This window comes from Meleagris gallopavo, chromosome Z (assembly GCF_000146605.3).
Source record: "Meleagris gallopavo isolate NT-WF06-2002-E0010 breed Aviagen turkey brand Nicholas breeding stock chromosome Z, Turkey_5.1, whole genome shotgun sequence".
Lineage (NCBI taxonomy): Eukaryota > Metazoa > Chordata > Aves > Galliformes > Phasianidae > Meleagris > Meleagris gallopavo.
This window is the reverse complement of record NC_015041.2, coordinates 23,688,950-23,693,860: the sequence shown is the minus strand read 5'-3', so window position 1 is coordinate 23,693,860 and position 4,911 is coordinate 23,688,950. Positions and strand designations below refer to the sequence as shown.

The following is a 4,911-nucleotide window of genomic DNA, read 5'->3' as shown; positions in this document are numbered from 1 at the left end:
AGCACTCCATGTTCTGTTTTGAAATCAGCTTTGAGTTCATCGTGTTCAACAGCTATTTCTATTAGGGATTAAATAAAGTGATGCTATTTAAATTGTATTGGTAATTCCCTGTCCAAGAAACTACTACATTTTTTCAAAGGTATCTGTCACTGAAGAATTTTTAATTGCCCAAAATAATACTTTTTAAGCCATAGCTGTAAAAGACACACAACTTCTTCTTTATACCTGTAAGTGCAGCATAAATATTAAAAAGAAAAGAAAAAAAGAAACCTGGCCTCCTGTTCATAATAATGAAATGTTTCATAACATTGAAGTTCTTACACTTCATGCAATTTACACTTGTCATGTTATCATTTTGGCTTTTGGTATTAACTTACTTACAAATATAACTTCGTGGAACCAAGTTCTAGAAATCAATTACTCTTTTTATATCATCATGGTTGAACACTTTGGGATTGTGTATCCTATTAGATCAGTAATTGTATTTCTTCCTAAGTATATGGGATGAGGGGACAAATAGAAAACATAGCCGTGTCAAAACTAGCACAAATCTAGCCAACTTGATTATAGACAGAACTCATTGTTTGTTTTCATTCCCTAGATGAGGATTTTATGACATCTCTTTGAGTAGAGATTTCAGAAAGAAAAATAATTATATAATTTGAGCAAATTACTGCAATACACATTTTCATCAGGACATTCTTCTTGCATATGGGTGTATCCTTGGGTCTCCTTTGTGTGCAGATTCTTGAAACTATTCTTCATTATTTCTAAAGGATTTGGTTATCCCGCTACACCCAACAGAAACTGCATTCTTTATGTGGGGGACCTCCAGCTATCAACAATCTAACAATTTCCAACAATTTCTCCAAGTCCTAGACCAGCCTCTAGCAAACTCTTCTAAGCAAAAAAACACTGAAAAACAAGCATATCCCCTAAACTGCTGTGTTCAGCCTTCCAGATGCATTAAATCTTCTCACTAGTCCTGCTGCTAGTCCCAGCAGGGCTCTCACCAACCAGGCTCAGCGGAGTGCAGTCAGGCTCTACCCTGGCTCCTCAGCACCCAGGAGCACCAGAAGTGATGCCCAGGTTGTGTCTTCAGAGCAAAGACAGCTTCACCAGGAAAGCAACACAACTCACCTGGTTTTTACACCTCACTGTTTCAAAGTTGTCGCTTTAGGACATAGTAATTTATAATAACAGAAATCAAGGAACAACAAAGAAGGTTCTACCATACCTTGTTCTAAGAAACAGTTAGATAAACTAAAATGAGAAAACTGGCAATTGTCTTCCTCTTCATCTTCTCTAAATCCTTATTATTCCTAATTGCACTGCTCCTGTATCTTGGATCTACCTGGAATTCCCAGTATTTTTTTCTCTATTTTATCACTCTCCTTTTTTTTTTTTCTTCTTCTTTCATTTTTTCTTTCATTTTTTTTTTTTTTCATTAAGATTTTTTCATCATTTTCAAGTCAAGGAAAGGGAGGGGAGGGGATGGGAAGGGAGCAGAGGGGAAAATGGGAAGGGGAAGGGAAAAGAACTTTCCTGGTCATTACTTACACCTTTTCCACTGGCTCTACTATTGTCACTTTTCCACTCAAAACAAATGAAATGAAAACTTTTGTAAAACACAGTGCTAATGGCAACAAATTATGTTGTCAGTGTGACTCATTCGACTCCTCCAGGCAGTCTCCAAAGATCTCTTCACCTTATGAATCTCTATTGTTTCCAGATGGGCAACCACTGGCTTTATGAAACAGGAATCCAACAGGATATGATGTTCTATTAAAAAAAAAAAATTGTCTAGCCAAGAAAGAACAATATTAAGATGATATACTTGAGTGTTAACAAGAAGTTTCTGTTAACGAGAAGTTTCTGTTAACTATGGTACCTGGGCATGATGAATAATTTGTTTAATGTGTAACTGCCATCAGTTTACATGTTGATAGCCTGCTGCACACCTTTTCCTTATCCATTTATTTAATATACTAGCTTTTAACCTTTCCAAAGTTCAATCTGTCCAGTGAAAATATATCTTTAATGGTTTGTTTCAAACACATTAATGTGTTTTGCCTTTTAAAGTGCTACAGAGCATTTATATTTTAAATTCCACTTAAAACGTATTTGGCATACTATGATTACTCTTGGAGAGATGGCTGGCGCAGATTGCTTGAGGCAATAACTACTTTAATTGCTACTGTTAAATTTACCTTCAATTGTGTGTCCAAGGTTTTAGGAGGGCATCTTAGTCCTTTGTATGATACAAAAAATAACTTGAGACAGATTGCCAAAAGCTAACACTAAACACCGTCTTGCCTGCACGTAATTGAAAAAAGTATTTTTAGCTTGGGAAAAAAAAAAAAAAGTGGATGAAATTCTCACAAGCAACAACCTAAGTGGAAACGGTTTTCATGTCATTTCCATCAACAGTGAGCTCACTAATTCCTTAACCTAACAGAGACAGGTTATGAATTTAACTAAAAATAAATGCTTTTCGAATAGGTAAAATAGTGGTGATATTTTCATATTCTTGTAGAATAGGAATTGGTGAGGTGAGTCATTTTGCACATATTGAAGATCAGTGGAAAATTTCCTCTATGAAATTAATTAATCTGTGATACTTTCTGTCTGAGAATTACCTCCAGTTGATCATTTGTTTCTTATCATCAATGACCAGGTCTTTAACATGTTATGCATCTTACTTCCAAAAGATGTAAACTGCACATTGTTGAACAAATCTTGCTACGTGTTGTTAGCACAATTAAGTACACACAAATCCAAACATTAACTACCTAAATCTTCTGTCCTTCTTTCCTTCCTACGTTCTTGGCAAGACATCAGAAATCAGCAACATCTGAAACAGATCATTAAGGTAGAATTTTCTTGTGAAAATGTACTTCTGTCTTATAAATATTTTGTTTTATTAAAACAGAGAAATCTAAAGAAAGTTAACAGAAGTCTAGTACTCTGCACTTGCCTGAGGTTGGTTAAAATCAGACAAAAGTAATACAATCTTTCATTCCCTCCTCCTTCGTTCTCCATCCAGTGAAAGGCCACTAATTGCAATAGACTTCAAAAAGGCTATTCTGGTAATTGTGGAATGTGAAGTACATGGGCAATGTGGCCACAATGGCTTTTCAATTACTTTTAGCATGAATATCTGAGTAGCTGATTATGTCAGTTTTGTAGCTTTCTTGTATTGTGGACTCATTAAACATACCTACAGCAGGAACCAGGATACAGCAGCATAACTTGAATATTTCTAGGTCCCTCTCACAGCCACTAAACTCTCTGTGTTACTGCAAGCTGCTTCCCACATCTCTGCACTGACAGCAGGGCCAGAAGCAGTATTACGAGGTTGATTTCAAATTATATATATCAGTACTGATGTACTGGCAATATATCAAGCAGACAGAAAATATCCTTTTCTTTCACTCCTTCCAACATCTCCTCCTTACTACAGCTCCTTTCTTCCATCCAGCTCCCTGCCATATGTCAGAAGATTTGAACTTACATACCTTTTTGAGTCCTCCACTTGTTATTTAAACTTTATTGCAGCCGACTCACAGGTTGAAAACTGTTAGGAAAGGAATAACAGAAGACTGGGCATCAAGGCAGACACCAAATCATATAGCATTATGTCATAAGGAAAGCAGGCCAGGACTTGACTGGTGCTATACGAAATTCAGATAGGTATCTTTTGTAGATGAACCACAGAAGTATGAAAGCTGCGCTTCCCTGATTTGAAACAGTTGCTATATTTGCAATGTTTACTTACGCTATCTCATGTGTTTTGTTTTGCTTGAAATCTAGAAAATTAAAAATCCAAAGGGGCCCATTTAACTTACGTACGTGTGAACCATGTAAAAGTGGACTACATATCACCATGTAAAGCATACAGTATGTATGGTACACATATATTGTAAACTCATTTTTATTGCTGTATGGTTTAACCACTTTTTTATTGGAATTTTTGTTCCCTTTCTTTTACATAACAAAGCTTGTTAAACAACTTCAATAGCTTCTATGACCAGCTTTTACCCTGACCTATCTCATGTCTCATGATCTGTCAAGTTTCATCATGAGGCTCCAGAATTTGGCTCTCATTTTCTTTCTCCTGGTCACAGCAACTGCAATGAAGGCATTTGCATTCTAGCACTACAATTGCTTGCATGTCATAGCTGTGAGTGGTGTGTTGATCCACGACACTGAGGGGGAATTTACAGAACTTAATCTCTGCACTCAGAAAAGCTAAACTGGAAGACAAAGACACATGTATGCATCTCCATGTTCACTGAAAGCTTAGATTTCACGGTGTCTGTGGATATATATTGATAACACCACATGTGTAAGCACTAAGCTATTAGTACAACGCAAGTAATCCATAATGACAACACAATGTGCTCTGAACACTATGCGTGAAGATAACATCTAAAAAAAAAAAATAGGTCATTAACTGGACTGCGCGTGTAGGGCTTTTTAATAGTGGGAAGCATCTTGGGTGTACACAGATCCTTCAGCAAGATCCTTCAGCAAGAGATTGTTGGCATAGCACTTAAGTGTTAATACTTCCTGAACACCAGACAGCTCTCACGGGAAGCATGGAGCAGGCCAAACGCTGCAGTGAGATGATGGACCTGTTTATGTGTACAAACTCCTGGTGTTCCACCCAGTCAAGGATTCCAGTTTTCCCATGCAATAACTAGCGTTAGAAAATGACCTTTAAAGTAAATTAGTGAGACATTTGGAAGCAGCCTGGCACAGCGCTGGGGCTGAGGTAATGCAGCCCCACCAGGGCGCTCTCTGGAAAAACAGCCGGCTGAGCGCCTCTGCTAGCCGAGACACAACGGCGACGTGCACGGCCCGAAGCGTGCGTGCAGACAGCACCGTCTGCACGTGCAGCATGTGCAG

At 37.7% G+C, this 4,911-nt stretch overlaps 1 long non-coding RNA gene across 1 annotated transcript; it reads right to left on the bottom strand.

Moving 5' to 3' along the window:
* Positions 1-1,556: 1,556 nt before the first annotated feature.
* LOC109363804 lies at positions 1,557-4,905 on the bottom strand. The gene is made up of 3 exons (XR_002109629.1): positions 3,519-4,905; positions 2,793-2,854; positions 1,557-1,782 (listed from the first exon to the last, which is right to left on the bottom strand). It is a non-coding gene; the product is annotated as an uncharacterized LOC109363804 (long non-coding RNA).
* Positions 4,906-4,911: the final 6 nt, after the last annotated feature.